The following is a 9155-nucleotide window of genomic DNA, read 5'->3' on the forward strand; positions in this document are numbered from 1 at the left end:
TTGTGCTTTTTTTTTTTTTTTTTTTTTAGTATAACCATTCTGTCTCCAACTTTCTGTTGCCTTTTATCAGATCTCAGTTCTTGAAATGGATTTAAGCTGCAGTTTACCCTTCGGGGCAGACGAGGGCGCTGCGGTGTGTCACACGCGGAGCTTCACCTTACAAAGAAGAAATGCCGTTCACACTCCTGCCAGCAAGTGGCGATGGTTGCGTCATGAGCCAACTTCTCAATGAATGAATCTGTGCGGACGAAGAAGAGCTCGTAGCTCGTTCTGAAGCTACCGCCTTTCCGCGAGCGTCTGGTGAAAACCGAAAACCGTGAAAAATATCCGTCGAAGGTAAAGAAAACGTCGCCTCGTCATCGTAAAACGCCAAGACTCACCGTCTCTGTTGGTATTTAGCGAAGCAGTTTGTGTAATGTTGCAGCGAAGCCAGTCGGTGGCTTTTGACGGCCCTGCTGCTGCTAGGCTAACTTTAAGTTAACGTAATGACACTGTAACATCGATAAGTCGACAATTTCCACCATCAAAGTGTGGTTTTACCCAGTTTATTTTCATTCAAAGATAACTAACATTGCGGTCACTGTTATGTAGGTGTTGGAATGCATTTGCAACTCGAATATTGACAAAAAGACCTTGTTAGCTGTCGGCGAACCCGTGTGAAACTCACCTCAGTTGTTGCAAGTGAAACACGTACAAATCCAGATAAAATCTTATTTGTTTTTTTACCTCAAACAGCCTCTAGTTGTCCACATCGCAAGGGATTGTAAATTATTGCAAGCTACCGAGATTGTACATTGTTTGAAGTTAATGGGGTCTATGTAATTGACTGTAAGGTTAAAAAAATGCATTCTGATTTGAGTCGGTTGTTTTGTCAACAGTAGTAATGCACGTCTTTGCATTTATATTTTCTGTATCGAAAGTAGTGTCAGATTTCAGTCGGTGTTGCTCTAAATTCAACAGATCGCTGTGACTATTATCTTGAGTATCGTACTAAATTATTTATTTCTGAGGCATGTATGCACAGAAACATAACTTGTGTTTGTGAGGTTTGGTGTGATGCGTGTGTTGGTCATGTTGACAGTCAGAATGATACATTTCCGACATATTTTGTGGCCCTGTGTGTGATGTTTGTTTTGTTTCCTTAATGTGATTGAATCATGTGAATGCACCAAATCCTCCAAATCCTGGCTCAGAAAATGGTATCATGTCAAACACCCAAGAGTAGTTGGTACCTCAAGTTGTCTAAACTTTACTGATTTACTAAGTTTTAACAATTGCATATGCATAGTGAGGCAATTGTTCTAAAGTGAAGTTCATAAAAACTCCTTGTGAGGCCATACTGTTCACCTTTTCATGCAGTTATTTTAGTATAATTTTCGAGAACAAGGCCATCTGACTTTTGCCCATCACAATCACTTGGTGTCCACACCAGTTAAGCAAATCTGAAAAAATTAAAGGACTGTAAAGGGGAAATTGTGTAGAATGTGATTCAGTTTGTTGACATCTTGACTGTGTAACTTGCATTGTCAAACTGGGTGATGGGAACACAGAATTTCACAGAAGTTTGAGCTTTTCACTCTGTTTACAAGTTTTAAAAGTACTGCTAAAAAGTTGAAGTAGTACTTGAAATACAATTTCCAAAAAAAGAAAAGTTTTTGTTAGAGTGTGATCTTAGCTATTTAGGGAGCATTCAGAGTAATTTATTTGCTAAACTGTATCAAGTGGATTACAATTCTGACCTCTGCTTCTCAGGCAGCTACACCAGCACGTCTCCAGTCCCTGAATTCTGGTTCTGCATCCAAGTCCAGGTAAGCAAACGGCTGTGCTCTGAAACTTATAAATTGAATGCTAGTGTACTTTCTTAATATCATCTTCAGCTGTTTGTGTCTGACCTGAAATTGTGCAGAGATTTTCTCTGCTTGACATCTCCAGAGGACTTTCTTAAGCATTGCCCCGTTTGAGCCAAAGGACGTTTTCCCCGCCGCTTGCGATCCGTTTCAATTTTATTTTGCGATTTCCCTCAAGATGGCATTACAATTTCAAGAGAAGAGGACCACACAAACCTGCACGGCTATTTTTAGAGCGCGTTGTTTTGAAATTTGCGTCTGTGAATTTTTGAATCTGCGATTCTGCCATTTTATATCCGTGAGCTCATTTTGCGATCGCCACTGGATCCTGTCTCGCTGTTCTCCTGATGCTGAAACCTGTGCCGTCTGCTCCATTTTCTGTCATCAACTGAAGACGACGTGAAGACTGTTTTTGTCATCTGCCTGAATACACATTTGCCTTTCGAAAGAAGAATCCAACGATTGAAACACATATTTCAGTTTTCACTTTACAGCGCTCCAGCGTCCTACATCATGGTGGAATTGCCTTCATCGATCTCGTATTTTAATGGAATCTGCTATTTCTCAATATTTGTTATCATTTTAAATGAAGTAAACTAAAGTGTCCCTAATGGCCATGGCGGAAGTTATGGCTCACTTATAAAATGCCACCTTTGAATGACTTTTTAACTTGAACAAAGAAATGGCTGATTCATTAGTGGCCCGGTCGTCCCCGTTGGTTTTCCAATAGGCTGAAACTACTGGAGCTGGTGAATGCACACTTCAAACGGAAAATAACACAAAATTGAATTTTGTGCATATTTTGGGACCTCTGCCGGAAAAAGCCAACGTCACCTGTGTTTTTGATCGAAGTGTTAACTTTTAATTTAGGAGGATTCGATTTAAGAATTACATTTCAGCAACATTTCAATTGATTGGAAATTTTCTGTGATTTTGGTCTGCAACTCAGGCTCCTCTGAAAGTTTTTTGTCTTTTCATGGAATTTAACCTCTTCTTTCAATCCACTGCCATGTTTCAGGATATTGGCGAATTTAAAGAAGCTTAATAGCAAACAAACCGAACTCGTTCGAGCGTTTGAGACGTACGAAGAAAGAAAAGGCTATACCGGTGGGATCGAGTCATGTCTCGCAGAAGAAGCCGCAGCTCATCGCCGGGCCGTTTCTCCCGCACCTGCAGCAGCAATGATCCCCGAGATTTGGAGAGAAGGATTTTCGTTGGAAATTTGCCAACATCCGACATGCAGTCCAAGGATTTGGAAGACATGTTCACCCCGTACGGGAAGGTTCTCGGTCAGTAAACACAACATAAGCTACAAGTCTCCGTTCATGACAACGTGAATGAGGCAGATTGTACCCAGCATTCTCTATTGAACTCGTACATGTGTGCCACTTAAATATTCCTTTTCCAGGCGTGTCCCTGTTTCGTGGGTTTGGATTTGTACAATTTGAACGTATTGAGGAAGCCGAAGCTGCAAAGGCGGCCCAAAAGGGCCGAATTTATAAAGGTTATAAAATAGGTAAGCTTTATCTTCAGAGGGTGTGACTGTATGGCATGATGTTGAGTGAGCAACAAAGTCAAAGCTATGAAAGGCTAAATTTAAGATGAAATGATTGTTTATAACATGTCCGGAATAATTTGGTGAGTAAAAACAAAGAAAAATTAGAAATACAAGTGGCACTCTACCATTAGTGCTGGGCGATATGGCAAAAATAAGTCTATATATCTAACTTTTGACTCATCTGTAGTTAAAATGACATTTTAATATGATGCTGCAGTCAGGACTTATTGACTTGTGAATCTGTAAAGCCACAGTAGTTTAGCTACAGCTAACTGAGTTATTTTTCTCAGGCTTGTTATTGACTTTTTCCCTGCAAATATTTTTTCTCCCCATATTTAATCATATTAATGAACTATGGGAGGTTCTGTAATGTGACCATTTTGGTCTTGTTTTTCTTAAAATACACAACAAGTACAACTTTTGCAGCTTAAATGATTTACAGAAAGTAAATCTGGTCACTTTATTTTCAAAGTGGCCACCCCTCATTAATAGTTCTATATTTCATTTCAATTTCGATACAGTATGACATATGTGGCTGCAGCAGACCAGAAGACAAAGACTTGAGCATTGAAATAATGACCAAAAACACAGTCACCATCTTTCCCTGCTACCTCTGGCAGCTGCAGTTGTCCGTAAAGAAAACCAACATCAGGTGATACTGCAGACCCAAGCTGTATTGTTCTCACCTGGAGTTCCTTCACTGTCCCGTTAGTTTTATCGCCCAGCTCTAATCTAATGTGTTAATGTTAGAAAATGCACCTTATTTCTGAAGTTAAATGAAGTACTACTTGAACAGTGAGATGCTGCTTCTTGTATCTGTAAGGCTTTGAGCAGTCTGAGCCTTGTGGCAATAGAAGCTTGATTTTAAGCTGCAACTCAAACAAGTGCAAATAAACAAGTACTGCTAAATTATGGAAAACCCTGAGTCCTGAAATCTTGTTTTATTTGCAGCGTGAGGAATTTTCTTGATGACGACGTGTCATTTAAACCTGTGCGCTTGTTGCTTGGGAGTGTCTCCATTTTGGATTTTGAATTTGACCATTTCCGTCACCCAATTTGCCGCTTTTTTGTTTTTTTTGTCCACTTTTCGACTTTTTCAAAATTTGGATCCGGGCATTCGGCTTCATTGGGACCCTGAGATCACTCCGTTTCTTTGCGTGAAGAACATTGCCTGAGCTACATGTTGCTGTTATGTTCAACATTTGGATTGATTTACTTTCAGATGTAAATATGGCAGTGGAGCGACGGCAACCTAAACCTCAATCCCAGCAGAGCCCTCCACGCAGGTAAAGTAACGCCAAGGGTGTGAAGAGCTTCCATCGCCTCTGCTGTGTCGGTAAAAACAGATCGACCCAGCGTGTTTAAACGTTTTTGCACCACCAGTGTCGACGTCGGTTCGATGGAAGCTGCCGCACCGTTAGATGGCTTGCGACCGTTGGTGGACGAGTCGAGTCTTTTACCCGAACGCAAAGTTTCTGACCTGTTTGAAATAAAGAAAAGGGACTCGGGTGTAGTTCAAGTGTCTTTGTCTCAAACATTCTTGACCTTCTGGCTTTTCAGCTGTACACTGCTTCTTTTGATTTTATTCAACTTTTGTTCCACGTTTGTTGTTGTGGTTTCGAACCAGCATCTGTCCTGCAGAGGTAACTGTAATCCTGCCTAATATTTCCACACTACATTCACTTTCAGTTGTGTAAAATCAAACACGCTGCTCGCATCAAACCGGATTTTGATGTTGGCAAGCAACAAAGAAGATTGTACTTAAAGATACCCTGTGGAGGTTTTTGCTACTTAATCTGGTAAAATATTTACTTTTTAATGTCTTGTGTTAATACACGAGACTAAAGGTTATTTTACGGTTGCAGTGTCTGTACTGTTACACTCGCGTCACATGCTCTATTGCTGAGGCTGATCGTGCCCTTTAAAGTATTATAATCCAGCCTGCTGTCATGCTGGGGTGAAATTAGTTTTTTCATCATCTTTGGTTCAAAAAAGAGGATTTCAGGAGATGAAGGAAATGTATAAAACAATGGACTTCGGTTTAGCCGTCGCAGTTCACGCACAACATGACCGGCGCATTGCCTAAAAACTCCACAGAGTACCTTTTTTCTCTTTATTCTTAAATCTCTGCCAGTATCCAAAGGAGATTTTAATGCTGCAGGATGCTTTGACCAACTCACAGGGCGACGGTGTTGAACATTCAATAAATTCTACAAAACAACATATTCAACAGAGGCAGGGGCAAATGCTTTCAACTGATCCAACGGTGCAGTGTTGTTTATTTTGAGGTGTTGATGAGGGCAGCAACAAAAAAACCAAAACGCTTGACTGCATTTTAAAAAGTGAGCGTTGGACGACGTGTTCACAAAATCCAGCCGTTTCAGTGTGTGCAGGCACTTTCTTGATTCATTTTTTTTGGTACACTTTTGTCATTTAGCTTCATTTTTCAGCCACTTTCCTCACGTTGTGCTAATTGTCTCAAACATGGAAAAACAAATTATGGGTTCACTGAGCAAAATGTGCCAAATCAAAACATTCGGGGAAAACCGGTTGTGGTATTTTGTCTGTTCCGAGGGACTCGTGCACGCAGAACTTCGAACGGTTGGTTGAGAAAAGGCGCGTGGTCGATCGCTGGACGTCGCGTAAAGATCGCTGCTGCGACTTTTGGAATCGCCTCCTGGTTTGAATCTCGTAGCTCACCTTGGTGAAAGCTGCTCCTGATTTCTTCCCTTTGGTTCTACAAGCACCTGTTCCCTACCTTGAATAAAAACATCGGTGCTGTTTCCAAATTTCTCGACCAACTGTAGGTGCTTCCTCACCAGCTGAGGACGGACGAGTCGTCGCCTCCTGTGATCTTTCATATCAGCCTGAACCGCTCGGCGTTCTTCCACTGACTCGCTGTCTTCCTCCCAGGCCCCCGTACAGCGGCTACGGGGACAAAGACCCTCGGCCGCGGTCCCGCTCCCCGGTCTACGGACGCGACGGTCGTGACGGACGCGAACCCCGTGACAGCCGTGATGGGAGGGACTCGCTCAGGGAGCCGCGGCCCGGCGGCCACTCCCGCGACCACGACTACCGCTACCGCAGCAGCGAGGGCAGAGATAAAGACCCCCGAGCCCGCCTACAGGTGGGATGCACCCGGTCCGTCGGTTCACGGAGCTGAATGCGGTTAGGTTTCTGTCTGAAACCCGCTGTGCTTCCATCCGGCAGAGGGGAATACGACCGGTACTACCGCAGCAGCAGCGGCGCAGACGACCACTACCGCAGGAAGGACGAGTCCTTCAGAGATCCTTACGGAGACCCTTGGAACGGACGCCGGGAGCCAGACGGTGGGTCCATGCTGCTCTGCTTCACTCCGCCTTAGTCCCAACGACCTTCAGTAAAAACTACATGACGTATTTATGATGGTGAAAGATAATGTGAACACATGAGCTGAATCACAGACTAAAGTTCAGTAAATCTTGAATTAGGATGATGTTGATGTTGAGAATCTTGTGCCGACTCCATTTAAAACCGCTTCCCTCCTCCACTGCAGGCGATCGCGCTCGCCCCGAAGAGCGTCGCCGTAATGAGCTTTATCGTCAGTATTACGAGGAACTCCAGCGCGCCACGACACCGACCGTCCCGTCGACTGCTCCGTGATCGTCGTCAACAAGGCGCAAAAGTAAGTCCGCTTTCTTCTCTCCACGGAACGCTCTCGCGGGACCTCCAGCAGTTCGGTCAATGCCCACCTGCACGCAGTACACTGTCATTTCATATGGCGTTTGTGTGTGTGTGTGTCTGTGTGTGTTTGCTTCAAAATCTACTGTAGGGAGTATGCGAGACGGTCGGGCGGAAGGTCCGCGATTTGGGAATGGTGGTGGATCTGATCTTCCTCAACACGGAGGTGTCTCTGACCCAGGCGCTGGAGGACGTGGGCCGAGCTCGCACGCCCTTCGCCATCATCATCACCCAGCAGCACCAGGTGCACCGGTCCTGCACCGTCAACATCCTGTTCGGCACGCCTCAAGGTAAGGGAGCAGCGGCGGCATTCCGAACGAGCCGCTTTCCCCTGACCCGCCCCCGCTGACGCCTGTCCGTCGCCTGCAGAGCATCGAAACATGCCGATGCAGGACGCCATGATGCTGGTGGCGCACAACTACGACGCCTACAAAGTGGAAAACCGCGAGAAAGAGCGGGAGGAAATCGCCAGGAAAGCGGCCAAGATGGCCGACGACGTGTTGCTGAGGGAGCCCGACAGAGAGAGCCACCCGGTGTCGGTGCTCACCGCCGTCACGCTGCTGTCTGAAAACAGGTGCGTTTTGGGAAATGGCGCGCCGTCCCTGGACGTGTGGTGGTTTGTAAATGCCTTCCTATAATGCCTGCGCGGTCCAACTCCCAGATTCCTGACTCCAGAGGAGCTCGACGGTCTCATCGCGTACCTGAAGGACAAACGAGCTCGACTGGCTCGAAGCGCGGGGGATTCCCTCTCAGGTAACTCCGCCCTGAAGCCTCACCGTTTCCGTCTGTCAAAGCTGCTTGTAATGAATTTTCCGCAGTTGAATATGAAGAAATGTTCGGGTCCATTTCACTTTGTCTTCAGTCAAACCAAACTTCCTGTTGACTGAACTGTTCTCCTCGCAGCGCCGGTTCACGTGGGAGCGCCCGCCGCCATCCGTCACGACGTGGCGCCCTCAGCAGCAGGATCCCCACGTCCTTGTCCTCTCACACGGTGTCGCAGTCCAGTCACCTGGGCCTGGCCGCCGGTTCCAGCGCCTCGGTGAACCCCAGCCATCAGCAGGAGCTGCAGGCCAAAATCCTCAGTTTGTTCAACAACGGCGCCGGCTCGCTGGCGGGCGCCGGAGGAGCGGCCCGCCGCCACGCCGTCTCTCCTACAGCGCCCTGGGCGCGGCGACCGCCCCGAACCCGGCCCGCCCGGCCATGACCGGCCCCCCGCGGCCGCGGCTCAGGGTTACGGCTCGCCGCCGGGCCGCCTGCCGGCCCAGCCGGCCGTGCAGCGGGCCGCGCCGCCGTCCTCCGGCATCAACTTCGACAACCCCAGCGTGCAGAAAGCTCTGGACACACTCATTCAGAGCGGACCGTCCCTCAACCACCTGGTGAACGCCGCCGCGCCGCCGCAGCAGCAGCACAGCAGCAGCCACAGCAACAGCAGCAGCCGCCGCCCCCGAGGCCGGCGGCCCCCCCCATGGCCATGTACCCCCGACACTACTGACAGCCACTCAGGACTGCCCGCTGCCCGCCAGCAGCATTCACCAGCGTCGCATCGGTAGACTGTAGAGACGTTTTGTAAAACCTTTAATAAGTTTCATCTCCTCGATGTTTTAAATTGTTTTCAGTTGAACTGCAGATTAAATTTCAGTCGTTGAACTCGTTCTCCAACCATCTGTTCTCTTTTATATCTTTTTTTTTTTTTTTTTGGTTGAAATTTTGTAAAATAGTTTCCATTGTGAAAATGAAACATTAAAAACTCCAGACACGATTGCTGTAATAAAATGGTATTGGTTTATTGCATTTTGTGCTGACAAATCTATAAAATGGAACGGGTATCGCCAGAAGCCATCGAGATAAGCATTTGAAATGTAAGAAAACTACTTTTTTCCTCTTTTTAATGTACCATGAATCACAATAGAGAATAATACATGTCTTTTTTTCAGTTTTGGAATATTTAACTTACACTGACACAAAAAATAAACACCTCCACACTAACTGTTATTTGAATTTATTTACACGTAGCCCCCCTCCCACCCGCG

The 9155-nt window shown here is 46.1% G+C and overlaps 1 pseudogene; it reads left to right on the plus strand.

The window, feature by feature from the left end:
• The first annotated feature begins 231 nt into the window (after positions 1-231).
• Positions 232-8718, plus strand: LOC115384697 (nuclear receptor coactivator 5-like; annotated as a pseudogene).
• Positions 8719-9155: the final 437 nt, after the last annotated feature.

The sequence above is a fragment of the Salarias fasciatus genome, unplaced genomic scaffold, assembly GCF_902148845.1.
Source record: "Salarias fasciatus unplaced genomic scaffold, fSalaFa1.1, whole genome shotgun sequence".
NCBI lineage: Eukaryota > Metazoa > Chordata > Actinopteri > Blenniiformes > Blenniidae > Salarias > Salarias fasciatus.